Source organism: Anser brachyrhynchus (genome assembly GCF_964034855.1).
Source record: "Anser brachyrhynchus genome assembly, chromosome: 9".
NCBI lineage: Eukaryota > Metazoa > Chordata > Aves > Anseriformes > Anatidae > Anser > Anser brachyrhynchus.
In genome coordinates this window covers 3,137,665-3,154,668 of record NC_137703.1, presented here as the reverse complement: position 1 = coordinate 3,154,668, position 17,004 = coordinate 3,137,665, and the positions used below count along the sequence as shown (strand labels likewise).

Sequence of the window (17,004 nt, the reverse complement as noted above, 5' to 3'; positions counted from 1 at the left end):
TTCAGGGCTACATAACTGTTAATGAATTTCCCTTACAGTTGTGCAAGGGAGACATTTCTGCTGTGTATGAAGGAAAACAAAATGATGTTACATTATTCACTCAGACAACAAAGACTTACAGGTTTTCTGCTTTGGCCATCACTGCACACTGCTGGGCTCCTCAAGCACCCAAGACCTTTCAAGGCAGTCTAGACCCATTTGATTCACCCATTTGATTTTAGAAGGAGACCTTTCTCCTGCAGCACTTTTTTGGGGGCTGGACTGAGAATCTTGGGCAGGGCAGATTCGGCTGCCTCCCAACACCTGCAGCTAATTCAGGCTGGCAATAAGTAGGCTTGGTCAATGGAGAAGGAATTAGGCTTTGGTAATGACCCTAAGAATTTTTTCCTTCTCAACAGTAACTAATATGACGCATTTTTAAAGATGTGTTTATAGCAAGATGGAGATGGTTTTGAGCAGCAGAAACTGGAAAAAAAAAGTAATGAAAGAAGATGGTTTGAATTAAAAACTGGTGACTGTTGAAATTGTCTGCAGTTTCAAAAACAATTTCCAAAAGAGTGAGATTGTGATGGACTCAAGAGTATCCTTTATTTATTGAACTCCTGAAGTAGGGCAAAGAGAAATGTCACAGGGTTTCTGGAGCGGCAACCTGCTGCTTTCACGCTCCTGAAAATGAATGTACCAGACTTGCCACTGATGGCAAAGAACAGAGATCTTATGGATAGATCAGATTGGGTTATAATTATAACCAAGCGTTGGATGTAGTTTCTGTTGGAGGTTTTGAAGATATGTCAAAACACTGCAAACAGTTTACATTTTCCTAAATGTACACCACCAGGGATAAGAGAAAAATGAGCAGTTCTAAATAGCATAACTTATCTGCTGAACTCTGCTCACGCCTTCAGGAGTAACTCTGGTATTGTAGCCTACCCGTTTCATCTTCCTCCTCAAATCTTTCAAATTCAAATAGAGCAGAGAACTTCAGCTGTAGGCTTGCTTGAGCTTTCTTGTCTTCTCCCCACAACGATGGAGATGTTTCCTCCTCTCCGAGCAAATAGTGTCATTGTGTTGGACCTCTCACAGAGAAAAATCCTAGCATAAATAAAGCCTTTTGAAAGTATTTTATTCAAGGAGAGGGCATTTAATGAACAAGAGGAAAAAAAAAGGATAATAAGCTATCGCCATAGTAGAAAAATTCCAGCAAAAAACTATCCAAGGAAATAACAGGATCGGAAAACCAGCTCCTGTTAGGAATCTGAAGCTTAGCATGCTGATTTTGCTAAATATAATTTAAGTGCCCCTGAATGTAATAAGCTGCTGAATGATCAAAGAATCGACATTAATCAAATCAGCAAAGGAAGAACAATTTACTGGTAGGTAAATAAACATGAAAAACTCCAAAGAATTTCCCAGCAGACTTCAGCTCAGCAAGACATAGCCTAAATGGGTAATTAGTAAGGGACAATTGGAAAGACATTAGAAGGCATGGAAAGGGCAAAAAAAATGTCTGTTAACAAAGAAAAGAATGACAGACAGGTAATAACCCTATCAAAAAGTGGCAGAACAGAAAACCTAATTATCAGAAATCTGTTACAAGACACAAGCTGAGACAAAATGTCTAAAAGCCTATCCTGCTCTCCTGCATGGCTCACGCTCACGTAGTATCTGAGCATCTCAAATCTCTCCATGCATCTATTCTTACAACACTGCTTTGAAATGCGGTAATATTGTTACTTCTTTTTAAAGAACAGAGAGCTGAGGAATGTCATGTTAAGGCCATGTTTCCCAGAGGAGTCTGTGTCTTACTTTCATTGACTTAGCCCAGATGTTCAGCTGAAAATCAAATGGAAATCTGTGAGAAAACAGGGAACTGGATCTGAGACTAGGCTTATGTTTTCTTACCTGAACAAACCATCACAAAATAAAAAATAAAATGAAATCTTCCCTTAAAGGGTAACAGTGCTAGACAACAGGAAAGCAGGATGGTAAGGCAGCATTGTCTCTACATCAAATTCTTATCATTAACATTTTCCTGCGTTACTGCTCTTTCTTTAAATAAAGATATAGATAAAAAGAAACTTTTCAAGCTACGACGGAGGCAGGACTGGAAGCAACGAGATACAAAAATGGCTCCAGGGGCACACAGTAATCAAGATGAAAACAAAATGCAATCACAAAACACCTTAGTGAATACATCTAAAGCCCACTGCTGAATCAAACTTGCTGTTAAGAATTAAACAAAAAGAAGAAATAAGCCTCTCTTCAGCAATAACATTAAAGCCAGATAAAAGCAGCTGGGGCTGTCCTTAATCCCACTGAGTAATTTTTCACACTCCTGGATGGCAGCGTCTTCTCCTGGAAGCAGTAATTCTCACACCCGTGGAGCTGCTGCTCTCCTGCACTGGGGGACAATAGCTCTCAAGCGCAGCAACCATAAATACATGGTACATACACACTAGTGGCAACCACTGATGAATTAGTGTCATGGGCTGTCCTACCCGCTGGCATCGATATCCCTCATGATTTAGATCCATTTACCAGCTGTATCTCCTCATCTCTCATTTTCTGTTATTTCATTAAACAAACTATCGCATTATTTCCCATCAGCACTCTCCCTCATCCCCACTATGCTCAGGGGAATGCTTTGCTCCAACTGTAAATGATAACGCCCTAGCCTTTTCACTCTTCTGGCAATGACTCTGCTTTTACATGGTCAGCACCCAGCTCCCTGCCTCCCTGTCAAGAGAAACTTGCTGCTCATATAGTTGGCTCACAGAAAAAAATGAAAGAACGGGGAAAAAAAGCACAAATATACCCTGAGAAACAGTGCTAAATACAATCAGCTGACAAAGTCAGTGCCCATCAGCTTGAAACAAAGGAAATGGAGCTGCCTTTAACAGGAGCACTCAGGAGGAAGCATCATTAGTGCTCTAAGACACATTACAACAATAATCTTTCTGACCCGCTTTCCTCTGAAAGCTAGAGTGCTAGGCACAAGTGAAGAGGTGCCAACATCTCAAAGCATGTGCAGTAAAACCAAAACTTTCACAATGCTGCAATATTGCATCGGAGCGACAGGTGGACACCAAAGGCTCTCAGAGCATCTGCATCTAACAGCTTCTGTTAGACGGCAGCAACGAAACCACCACTTCCTAGAGCCTTTGCAGTAAAACAGACTTTTTGTATAACTACAGCAACAAACACCTGTCAATATCAGAATAAAGTTCTCACAGAAAATGCCTTTGTTTTAAATCCAGCATTAATGTACCTCTGTCTCCCACGTGGGCTCTACCTCTGCCCCCCTCTCGAGCTGCCTGGCAATGCTCTGGCACCGCACAGCCTTCTGGCCACTTCCTCTCCCGAGGCAGAATCTCACAATTCTTCCACTACAAAGGGAAGAACGAGGCACATTATATCACCTGTGTACTGAAAGGGTGCTTTTAGACACCCAACAGAGACATCCAGTGCTCCAAGCAATTGCTAGGATTTGAGTGGGTTGATGTTTCTCCCTGACATGGGGCACAAACCTGTTGAAGTCTGGTAAAAGCTCGCAGTCAATGAAGCATTTTGAGTAAGTTGAACACAATTAAATATTCCTACTCTAGGACAGTTAAAACATTTTATTTCGATGATTTTTTTTCAATAGCAATTGATAAACTTGGAATGTAGTCAGTCTTTAAAATTTCCTGACTTTTTCATTGTCTCACTCTGAGCTGGGGCAAATTACTGAAACTACTGAAGCTTTGCATGGACTGGAATTGCTGTTGCCCTGGTTCTACCATCTGTTGAAAAGTCTTTCAAAAGAAAGTCTGTATCAGAAGAAAAAGAGCAGGATCACGTCACTCTAATCCACTACCCAAAATTGACTGGATCATCTGGGAGAGCCCGAGCAGGACAGGCTGCAGCCACATGTTTCTGAGAGCGTTCATCCTATTTTCAGCTGAGAGCAGCAAACACAAGCAGATGGGTGCCTCCTTCACAGCTCAGCGTACAACTTCAAAAATGACTCCGGAAATTCATGTGAATGCTATTAACTCCGTGGCAGCCTCAGCCAAAATGGCATCATGTTTTCATTCAAATCAAAATCCCATTGAAGAAAGTGGTAGAGATAAAAAGCTATTATGTCCTGCCTGGGACGTTCTGGAGTTGAGTGCATGAGATAAAACAGAATTTCATCCTGCAAGCCTCTGACATGTTAAAAAAATGCAGATCTAAAATTGGTCATTCCTACACTAAAGAATAGCAAATTCTACACAAATTCCCCAAGTGAGCTCAACACTGAAAGCAGCACAGCTGCAGCATCACAGTACTGGACATGATTATTTTGCTGAATGAAATGCACAGGCATAATGCCCTGTGATTTGATGTTATTTACCCTTATACTCCTAGTATGGTTTTTTTGTTTTGTGTTTTTTTTTTTTGTTTTTCCTCCAATTTTGCCACTGTATTCTCTTTATTCCCAGCAGTTACAGCCAGGAAACCCATTCCTTGTTAAATACGTCCTCAGAAAGCGCTGAGTTTGAGGAATAAAGCTTGAAATATGTAGAAGAGAAGGGGGGGTAAACCTTCCCCTTTTCCCTGCAGCCCCTTATCTGACCAGAGGGTGAGAAATACGTACCTTCACATTGCAAAATAATATCAGTTTAAAATCAGTTTTCACATTTTGTTCCCTACTTGACACACCAAGGACATTACACACAATATTAGGAAACCTATGTAAACGATTGGCAAAATAACAGTTCCCAGTTATGTTTCCTAAAAGTTTCTAATCACATCAGAATTCAACCAGTAAGAAGAAATCCATCTATCCCTTGAGAGAAACTTCTGTGTAATCCATAGAAAATCATAGTAATTCTGCAGATTTTCTTGAATAGCTTTATACAACTTCAAAAATTTTGCTCCTACTTTATAAAATATAAAACAGCAACATTTGTGATTAAATTACACTAGCTACTCCAATCATCTTTGGAAATAAGAATGATTTTTTTGATAAAATATGAAGAGATATTTAAGAAGCTATATGTACTTTAAAACCTTTCAGGGATTCATACCAATTTATAAAATTAAGCGCTATTTAAATTTGGAGTCAAAATGTATTTTGAAATACATGCTTGGTGCTATAGTAGCAGTGTGTAACACAGTAGTATATATGCATATATATGCAGTAGCATATAGATACTTGCTTGCATTTTATATATAGTATTTAAATGAACAAGACTGTTGTTAATCAGGTGGTGATTTTATCCATGCACGTATCAAATTAAAAAAAGAAGGAATTACTTCTTAGGAGTTAATGTGTGTTGACATATGTATGTATGTATCCATAAGTGTATGTGAATGTATTCCCTCTGACAACAGGTAAAACACATGGGAATCTGTGCTATGCATTTTTTTTTTCTGGGAAATGTTATATTTCAGATTTTCTTACTGCAAATAGGTAAAGAAATCCCTAATCCAATCCTTGCTGCTCTTTCACGTGAATCATGAAAAAAACAAACAGGAGGTGTATTACAACTTTTCTTCAATAGGTTCTCTGCAGCAGACTAGAGTCAATCTTATTTGTGGAAGGACAAGGTAGAGTAGCATTGAACCAAATCTTCTCTCCCCTCTTTTTTATTTATAATTTCTTCATTAAAAAAAATCACACAGATCTGAAGCTGTTCAGGCCAGACAACAGACATGTCTACCCTGAGAGGATTTTCAGAAGCCAGAGCTAGTGACACTTTGCTCCGGTCACCGCTTTGTTGTAAAACACGAGCGTGATTGCCTGGGCTACATGGCACAGGCTGTGAGTGGGGAGGAAGCAGCTGACTCAACCCTTCCGCAGACCACATTAGCAGAAGGAAAACAACGTGCTGCAGGCACAGGTTACAATTTGACCTTCTCAGAACTAAGTTGTGCTGGTTCTTCCTCTGCCAAACGAAGAGCTCCTTGTTCTTCCCACTAAGAACAACATGAAAGGTCTTTAGAAACTACAACTCCTGCAAAAAGGGAGCTCGGATAAAAGGCTCCTGACACCAGCGTGCCCACGCAGCGTATCTGAGCTGCAAGGGGCTGCAGCAGCTTCAGTCCTTGGGCTATAGGAAAAGCCCTCAGGTGGCTTTACTTTGCTTTGTCTTAGAATAACTGTTAGCAAAGTTTTAATCAGAGCTAGAGACTAAAACTCTAAGCAGACATGGACCAATCTGTGCAAATCAAAAGCAACTGAGTGCTCAAGAGTGTGTTAGAAACAAAGGCAACCTGACACATTGAGATTAAAAAGAAATGTGAAATAAATGCATCTTTGATTAACCCTATTCCACCCACAGGACTTCCAGAAATTCCTTGCACACTTTTCTTCCACTAGGTGTTCCCTAGTAGCATTTCAGCATTAGTCAGGGGTGTCTGGGTGCATCACGGTTAAAGCAATAACTTACTCTGGCTGTGAAGCATCAGTAAAATTCTCTATATTCACTAGGATATAGAGAATTTATTGAACCTGGGTTTAAAGGGAAAAAATAATAAAAATCATTAGGTAAGTAATACACAGAGAAAAATACCAGCTCAGTGAAATCTTATTTGAGAACTTATATGACTGAGAAAAAAGCTAGGAGCTTCACATAAATAAAACACAAAGAAAAACACCATTAAATCCAGAGCCAGAAAAAGGAACGCCTATAGGAAGAGAAATTGTAGCTGGATAAAGTTCCTTTTCCTCCAGAAAGGCATAATTGCAAGTAGGCTTTGCATGACAAAAGAAAATAAATGCAGAATCATATACTGAATATAGAGTGGATTCTAACACCAGTGATAAAGGGGAAAAAGTACATTCCACAAGAAATGCATTTTTTCCCATGGTAAAGAAGGTTTTAGTTGCTTTCTGCATCCTTGCTGAAGGGTACCACTTCCAAGATACAGCTATGAATCCTGTAAGAATCACGTCCTTAGATCACATCACAAAATATTCACTCATACAACAACCTGTTTATCTCAATTACTTGTTTACCCCAGACAGAAGGTAACTGTTTTTATATCACATACTTCCCAGAGTCACGTTATTCTAACCCCAAACACTCCATTCCTACACCTGATTTCCTTCCACTTCTTTTCTTCTAATGACTCTTTGATGCTACCAGCAATTGAGAGAGAGACAGACTTTTCTACAGCACTATAGAATAATGCAACTGAATGAAAATATATGAGTTTTTTTTTTTTTCCTGGATTTATACTGCTGCAAAGCAGAACAAGTTCTTACCTCAGACCCAGGAAGAGAGACACGAAACATCCTGGAACAGTTTTCTTAAAATAATCTTTTAACTAAGTTAAAGCAAGGGGAAACAGATGATCATTCATCTGTTTTATTATCTGCAACCCAGGGACTAAAGAAAGAAAAATAAATAAATGAATAAACTGCATTCTAAAGGGAAAAGGAAAGAAAAGAAGGCTGTAGAAAGCTGGTTGTCATTCCAGGTGACCTTCTGCTCAAGATTTAGAGACCACAATGAGAGCTCTTATTGTTTTAATCTGCTAGTACCACTTTACTTATTTATTTTCATGGATTTTATAACAACAAGGAACCAGAAGTACACTAATCACTGTAACAGTTTAAATTTCTGATCCTTGGCAAATTCAGACTCAAGCAAAATGTTCCCACTGCTTGTCTTGTATATACTCAATCTTGAACTATTTTTTAATAGTTTGCATCTCCTTATCAGACCTCATACACTGCATAAATATTCATAAAAGTAATAAAACTTACTATAGAAATCACAAATCCACCATGAAGAAAAAAAGTTACAGCATCTTCAAAATGATGTCCCTACAAGACTCTTTTTTTCCTGCTCCAACATCACAGGAAAGTCAGAGAGGACGCCCTTCAGACTTTTGTACCCAAATATAGTGCAAAGACTTGATTACAAAGTCAGTTTGCATCCGCATCTTCCATTCTTCCTCATAAGCATGAACAGAGATTTCTTGGAAGTCATTTTTGTACCTCTGAATTTGATAAACTGAAGTAAATATTAAGCTAGCTTGCAAGAACGCAAAGTCTAGATCACTAGGCAGCTTAGATCTGCAAAGCTTTAAAATCCTCTGTTTCTGTTAAAAATCAGCATGTACATTTTTTCAGAACCCCCGTGTAATTGCAGTAGGTGGTTCTCCCTGATAAGCCTTAGTGCAAGTGTTTTGATGTGATATTTTCTGTAGGTTTTCAGAAAAAAATAGATCCCTGTTACTATCGTTATGGATTTCAAGTGTCTTCCTGTCCTTGTGTTGCTTTTTCAAGGTAATCATTAACCAGTCCTATAAAATGAACATATTCATTATTCTTGTAGGAAAACAGTTAATAGGTGGTGTAAAGTTAACGGTGTTTCCTCAATTTTCCAGCTGAATTCAAACCTGTTCTTGACTGATTTGTAGCACAGCATATGAATTCTAGCAGCTGCCTGTTTTAGCAGATATTATTAGCTTTGAAACCATGCATAAACTCTTAGAAGGTCAGAGAAGGATAAAAAACTGACAGTAAGAGGTTCAAGTAAATGAAGGTAAATACATCAAACAATCTATTTAACACAGGCTCCACATGAGTCAGCAGTGTCACCTCTTCACTGCACAGCAAGTTAAATCAGGAAAATACCAGTTTTCGAAAGTCAAAGGCAACAAACTTCATGTAGATGAAAGAACAGAGAAATGAGGAAAAACAAGGCAAAAAGCAAGTGGCAGCCTTCACAGCAAATCCTGCAACATGACTGCAATATGGAGAACACTATCTCCAGCACCCTCCCCTCTGGAATTCCAGTGCTTTATGAAATAAACACATCTGTAGGGATAATTCCACAAATTCTTCATCCAAATTATCCACCTTGAAAGACTTATTACAGGCAGTACAAAGAGAACCCCCACTTCCCTTGCTGGGGCTCCCTGTTGAAGATAACAGAAGGACAAAGATTCGTATATCCCCTGCTCATAAACCTCCCAGAAAAAAAAAAAAAAGCTTATGGTACACTGTAGTGAAAGGAGGTATGTTAACAGAGAAAACGTTGTGTACTGTCTAGCAGGACTGAAGCTCAAATTGTAATGCCCAACTCTAGGTATTACCCAAGCTGTGCTAGCAGTAACAAATAATTTTCATACAAAATAATTTCCTGGAAATCAGGAATTGTTTTTATGTATTTTCTCGCAAATAGTCTTCAATTTACAATAACACAATACCGGTGGTGAACTCAGGCACCAACTGGTAACACAGAAAGGGAGCCTTGATTCCTCATATGCAGCTAATCACCACAGAAAGGTCAGCTCTGCATTTACATACATAGTCCAAAGTGGAAATGAGTTTTTTGGAAATGAGTTTTTATGCAAAGATCACAGAAGTCTTTTCCACAGAGTGAGCTTCTTACTCAGACTAGAAAAAGATAACTGTTATTTAGCCAAATATCTTCCTTCAACTTTTTTTTCTATTATTTTGAACAGTGTTGTTGAGTCCACAGTAAAGAATATACCACAAAGGTTTTATATCATTCTCATCAGCAACAAGTCCTTTTTATCAATTCATATTGCAAAGGAATAGTAGGAAGGAAAATATACTGCTCTTTCAGTTAAAGAAAACTTTCTAAACTAAGGCTGAGCCTAATACTTAAAATAGAATATATGATGCAGTAAAAAAATACATTAAAAATCACACTTGGAAAAGTAAAAACTAACCAAACAGAAAAATCCAGACTGCATACTTTCTGTTGGCAAATACTTGCATTTATTTCATTCTTAATACATAAGAAGGGATTTATTTGCTATATTTGAATTTGATTTCAGAACATTAAAAGCAAAGTACACTGAATAATTTAAGCTTTAATGTATTTCCCTGAATGGAACATGCTCTCTTGAGAGGTGAGTAAAAGAATCGGTTTACATTGCACAAATGGACAGTAGTAAAAAAAAAGATTTCCCTAAACACAACACGTCAATACAATTTACAATCTCTGGCTTTATATAAACTACTATAAATCTGTTTTTCATATTTTGGATAATGTAAAATTCTTGTAGCTGAACCATAACGCCATTCAATTCTTATGCCTGAATAATCTGGATCATTGGAAGGAAACAAGAAACATCTAACACGGATAGAGAACGGGAAGAAGATTTCAAACAATTAATCAAAGTTAGACAAAATAATAAACTAGTCCTCTGATACTTTGAAGGAAATTCAAAGGAATTTCAGTCTCTCCAAATTTAATCAATAGCATCGGCATGAATACTAAAATATCGTAGCTGTATTTCAAAGATAAGGACAATATTTAGCAAGAACTTATATCCTCGCTGGGTTCTCACCATATGCAGACTGAAGACAATTTACACATACAAAGGCCTATTAATCTGAAATTGCACACAGCCTGGCTTTTGCAGTCCTTATGCAGTACTCAAGATGCATCAGTGCAAGACATGAGTTTTACGTGGAAGGACCGGAGAGACAGTAAAGGATATTCAGTTAATAAAATATTTTTCCCTGATTAGCAAGTCAGACGTTTGGTAAAGCGGTCGTGATGGAGGAGAGAGAGGTAAAAGCATCAATAGCTTTCCCTCAGTGGGTTCTCAGGTTTAATTTGCCAAATGCCAGGATTCAGGTGGGGTTGCAGACCTGAAACTTTTCACATGCATGCCATGGCATATCCAAATACTTTGATTTCTAAATCAAACTATGCCAGTCAAGGTATGATATGTTATTAGAAACAATATTATTACAAATGATGTAAGAGCATTAGTTAATTCATGGCTTGTACTGAAGAGGAAGTATAGTCAGCTCTTTGGACAAAGAGCTGAAGGATAGCAGAAAAGCAGCTGTCACAAAATATGCCTCGTTTAGTCCAAGACACTACTGGAGTCCAACCAAATGAGGAACAAGTAGTCAAAGAAGAGTCAAAAGACAGCACAAATTGACGAGCCCAAGATCAGATGTCCTGACGCTCCCTGCAGGGCATCTCCTTACAAAGCCTGGTGGAAATGTCATTCCCCTTATTAAAAATGAAATTTTTTTTTTTTTTTTTTTTTTAAAAAGTATTGAGAAAGGGCAGAAACATAGGGGGGTTCTCAGCACACACACTGATAATCACATGCAGCCTGGATTCCTGCCACCAAAAGTAAATGAGGGAGGTGGGAAATGGTCTTTGTATCTACAAAATATACATACAGTGTGGTTTTCCCCCAGATGAGTCAACCAATACCAATTAATGCAGAGTCAACAAGACTGTACCGAGTTCCATCCTGCAGGAGGCTAAGCAGCAAATTTAAAATTACAAACCAAGAAATTCCTTACAGGAGTAAATAGCTTGGAACCTATCAGTTGTATGTGTGCTTAGGGATGGCTGAAGGAAATGTTATTACTCATCAGCTGTAGCTCTGAGGACATTAAAATGTAGCAGTTATGTACATAGCCTGCACAGATGCTTTGGTGAATCCTACAAATACCTTGTTCAATCATTTATTGTATAAATATCTTTAGGATACCCAAGCCCCAAACTATTACAGTATAATTTCTTCCAGGGAGTAATTGAATCTTGCATGTATTGATGAAACTGCAAAGAGAGAAAATACAGCCAAGACCAGCAATAACTAAAGAAAAGACAAGATTATTTTGAACAGTCAACAAGTCCTTATAGTCCATCCCATATAATTGCCACTGGAAACTCATAAAATCCTGATGTTAACTCAGGAGTCATTCAAGGTTCTTTTCTGTCACAAAAACTCTCTTTTTCTTGCCGATAAATCAAAAGGACGGAAATTCATTGAGGAGGTTCTCTCTCTTTCATTTTTTTTTCCCTTTTAATTCTTTCTTTCCAGTAGCTTTTGGTATTGTTTCATGAAACATCCATTATCCTCTAAGTCTAAAAGCTGTACGAAAATCTTGCTGTCTTTTGATATATCGTGAATAATTCTGGTTCCTCTCATGCAAAAGAGTAGAAAATCATGGAGGTCTTTTTGAATAAATGAAATACAGATATGTAGAGAGAAATTAGCATTAAGTGTGTTTGCTATTTTAGTGCTATGATTCTGAGCTTTTTGTGATGCAGCCACTCTTAGGAGTGTCTCTCTGCTCCTCAAAAAGGAAATTAGGTCATTTTTATTTCACTACTTTCAAAGCAGTCAGATTAAGATCACGTTATTCTTTCTATTCATAACTGACTCTACCAAAAATTCCTCCTTTGGCCAGAATTGCTCTTTAACATCAAGGACAAATTCAGATATGGCTATTCTGATTCAACTGTGCCCAATATAATCCAAACTTCACAAACATGGAGAAGTTGCTACCAGTGGTGGCTACATGCACATATTTCCCACCTATTTTGGTATATGGATACTCAGAAACCTTTCTGTCAGTCTTCTTTATTAGAAATAGGCCTTAAAAGCCACTAATACTTTTCTCTTTTGAATGCAGATATGCAGAAATTAAGTATGAATAGACAGTATTACATTAACCCAATGCTTTTCCTTTATGTCACAGTACAAACAACATAATATGAAAAGATACATCAAAACATTTTTGACATGTAGTCTATCTTGTTGATAGGACATCTAAATTTCATATTTTATATTAAACTTGTAAATTAAAGCGTTATAAATGCAAACCTCTATTACAAGCAACAATTGGTCTGCACTGGTCTAACTCATTTGTCCTAGAAAGCTGTCATCTGAAGAAGAAACAATCTGTTTCCCAACAACAACAACAAAAATGCATTCAAGAATTATAATAGCAGCCAACACTCATATGTAATATATACTGTCAGAATTTTTGCTGTAATACATGAAAGAGACACTGCACTTTCCATTAAGTCATTAGCCTTATTTAGACTTCTCAACTATGCACTAGGAGACAATTTTCATGATTTTGGAAATGTACATGCTCATTATTCCGTCTAAAAATGAAAATACAACTTTATATCAAATCCTACTGAGACAGGAGTTCCCCAGACAGGCTGCTCTGTACCTGCAGTAGCTGATGTCTGCCAGCAGTTTATATTCTTGCTTGGAAATGTCCATTACTTTATTATTATTATTTCCTAATTATTTTTCCTTAAACTAATCTAATCACTGTAGTTTTAAAATACAGAATGCCCCAGTACCAGCTCGGAGCTCTGATTAGCTACTCTGTGAACATCAGCACCTCCCTCTCCTCTCTGCTGGGCTTCTCTGTTTAACAGTGTGCCAGCTGTTTGCCAGCAAGAAACTGCTTCATTCCTCCCACGGCCCAGACAAAAGTAGTCTAACATTTACATGAGAAGAGAAAAGAGAAAGGAAACTACATTTTTCAAACTGCTGAAGAACGTGTGTATGGGAGTCATAAGGCAGAGACCAAAGCCACGCGTCTAACAGGCATTTCTCACCCTCTTCACTCACCACTTTGACATTTTACTGTTTGATAAGAGACCTTTTCATACAATTTTCAGAGGCCACGGGTAGACATTTTTCAAGCCTGTTCACAGTAGTCATCAGCACAAGAGCTGATCAAGAGATTTTGGAAAGCTGGCAGGTATTTCCTTCAGTGCCGTATTGCGGTTGCATGTCCCTCCTGTGTCTGCCAAGGCCAGAAAGGAGCTTCCCTTCTGCTTTACACTTGGTGACCAGCAGCCAAGCAATGATCTCCATTTATATCCCCTACAGGCAAATATATATATTTAATCAGATATATCCATACTTGGGATGGTATCAAATTCTATTTCATATCAGACAATGTTAAGCCACATTTTGGAAGCTCCTGTACATTTTGCTGGGACTGCAACACAGCAGAAATGGCCCAAAGAAAAGCTGTTTTTCTGCCACCAGGGCATTGTCTCCTGCTCTGTCCTCATCCCTTTTACTTCTCTTGATAACTAGTAAAAGGCAGTTTTATTACCAGCTCTCAGATTCCTTATGGCCTATGTGCCTGTCTCCAAGGCTAAAATAAGTGTAGATGTTTATTTTTGTTGTCTGCTCTCCCTTTTACCTTGAGATGCTCAAAATATATTGTCTTGAGGTAAATGGAGAGCAAACGCTGGCCCTTTCAGTTTTACTATGGACGAGACTTGAAGTAGCTTTGCACCCCCGTATAAATAAGTGCAGATTCTTTACTCTCCTTTTTTCTTTACTCTCCTTTTCCTTTTGACCAGATGAGTGAGAGGACTAGTGAGAGGACTACCCTAAAGGAAGGAGAAAGAAATCCCAAACTTTTTAACTGCTGAAACAATACCTTTATATGCTCCCCAATCATGAAACTTTCAAATTCAGTGACAGCCAACAAAGCAATGCTCAGTTTACTTTTAGCTATGCATCCATTTTTTACTCATATTAATAAATAGCACCAATAGCGAAAAAGAAACTCCACCACTCCAACAACCACATAAAAGAAGCTTGTCACAAAAGCCTGTGTGCCCTGAACTGTACTGCAGTTCTTTTTTAGCAAAGCATTTACCTACAAATCTTTTCATTACTCATTGTCCTAGCAATGATTATGACAGTGGCCCAGGACACAGGCTTACTGAAGTTTGGAAAGTTATTCAGATGAAAACATAAAAGCAGATTTTGTATTACTAAACAGATTAAATGACAGAAGCAATGACAAATTGCTCAGAGGAAATACCAGCTCAAGAAGTAACTCAGAAAAATATGCCAAAATATAGCAAAGTGGGGAATAAGGAAAATATGATTAAGGTCACCTCTACTTAACCTCTCCTGGGCAGGAAAACATAGGTTAAAAAATAAATAAAACTGTAAAAAATCAGGATGAAAAGTGATGCCACTTAAAGTTGCCTAAAGGTCAAAGCTTACAGGGAAAAATAAAAGTGAAAAGGAACGTTTTCCATTTAGGATCTGTGACATCTAAAACCTGCCAAAAGACTGCAGTTACGCTATTTTTTTTGTTTGTTTTGTTTTCTCTTCTAACCAAAGCTGCTCTTTGCCAGTATCTGTGTTGTCTGGACTTGTGCTGTGGGGAACACAGTAATAGCTGCTGGTGTCAGGGAGCTCCTGGGCTTTGGCTCGGGAGGGTTCGCAGCAGTGAGCACCTCCACTGCATTGTGAAGAATGCAGTTGTGTCATCTCCAGCTGTGTAGTATTAACCACCATTAGACAACATCATTGCTTTTAGCCTCAGGTCTTAATGGTATATCAAAACAAAAATACGCACTATCCTTAATTGAGCATTTGTTTTGTTTCAGAAAATACACAAGCATGTTGTCAAGGCCAAGGAGTTTTGTCTAGGACATCCAAACAAATCTGCATCTGTTAACTTCACTAGTATAATCTAACTTCAGTTATCTTTTTTGAATCTCAACAGGACTACTTGTTACTGACATTACTAAATGTAAATGCATGAATAAGTGTTTGCAGGATTAAGTTGCAGAACATATTAGTCTTCATTCCAGATAAGGTATTCCCAATAGAAAGTATGTTCAAGTCTTGTAGGAAATAAATACAAATCAATAAGCAGAACAATCATTGTGTTTGTTTTTTTTAATGCATATGCTAGTATTCTGAATATATTTCCAAATTTATTTAGGAGCATATGACAAGCTGTTTCCATTGAAATGTTACTGTTATACTCAATAAAAAATCCAAAGCAAATCCAAATTTCAGTACAGCTTCAGTACACCATTTAAAAACACGCGATCATCTTCGAATCCATCAACTGTTGTCTCAAACCCTGATGCCAGACTATCAACCAGAGCCCCTGCATTGCACTGGTATTCTAGTATTTGTTTGTTTTGAACATACAATGAAAAATTGTTTCAAAAAATAATTCAGTAGCAATTCATTAAGTGGTGAACAGCTTCATTTTGAAAGTGAGTTTTATAGCTTAATATTACATTGGACTGCAAAGATAGATTAGCTTGAAATTTGTTCTGTAATTAATTCCCTGGAGAGAAATCTATTTGCATGCAAAAAGAGGAAGACTTAATTAATGGCCAAATATATTTAAATTGATATATCAGCTACTCACAGACAATTGTAGCTTCATTCTTTATTGAAAACCAACCCAGAACTAAATAGCTTATTTACAATGTAAAACAAAGCTATAGAATAGCTCTCCTGTAAGTAAAGGAAGGTATTTTATTTGGACTTCAATAACTCAGTAGGTAGAGAGACAGATATTAATTGTAAGATTTTAGTTACATGGGAGAAAAATATCAGTTTATTATAAGGAAAAGCAATGGAAAAACAGTGTATTTTGCTGAAATATCAAGTTAGATGAATCCTGAATACCTCCAAGAAACCATTATTTTTTTAATGACCTTTTTACAAAAAAACATAATAAGTGCTAAAGATCCCAAACTTTGTAGTGAGTGAACTTCTCAGATGACTTACTGGAGTACTACTATGCAAATACTGTCACCTCCATTAGTTGAGGTATATAACTGGTTAGTGACTCCCTCCTCCTTGGAGGACTGAAAATACCAATTTGATTCTAAAAGAGGGTAAATGTATATGTATGGCAGCCCCCTGTGGTAGGGGGGTTGGAACTAGATGATCTTTAAAGTCCTTTCCAACCTAAGCCATAATATGATTCTGTGATTCTAATACTCAGGAAAAAAAATGACAGTGAAGTCAAATGTTAAATTGGGTAGAACAATCTCTTATGTTAAGCAATGAAAATTACTGGCTAAGAGGGAATGACGAAATATAGATTCAAGCAAATTTTGTACCCTCATTCTTCAGTCAAATTTTCATACTCAGGTATTATATAAATTACTAAATTACTGCCACATGTGTGCCCATCTTGTCAGTGCTGATGCAATTGATGTTTATCACTTGACACAAAGCAGCAGGTTAAGAACTTATATTTTTAAATTAAAGCAGAAAATTACTTGACACTGCTTTATTGTTTATACAACAAGATTGCACATTGTTCAGAATCACGCTTACGGCTACTGACAAGCACATAAATCAGATTAGGGTAACAAATTCACTCAAAGCACTAAAGCAGAAAAAACTTCAGTTTGAAAATCACATTCCTGATGTCATCTTCAAGAGCAATGTGTTCCTAGGACTACTGTATTCCTACAA

The 17,004-nt window shown here is 37.6% G+C and overlaps 1 protein-coding gene across 1 annotated transcript in view; it reads right to left on the bottom strand.

Moving 5' to 3' along the window:
• The window catches only part of LOC308199620 (uncharacterized protein), a 372,210-nt gene extending 371,981 nt beyond the window's left edge, over window positions 1-229 (bottom strand). The window contains exon 1 of the mRNA XM_080604046.1: window positions 120-229. The gene's annotated coding sequence lies outside the window, so the exon portion shown is untranslated. The remainder of the gene's footprint in view (window positions 1-119) is intronic.
• Between the last annotated feature and the right edge of the window lie 16,775 nt (window positions 230-17,004).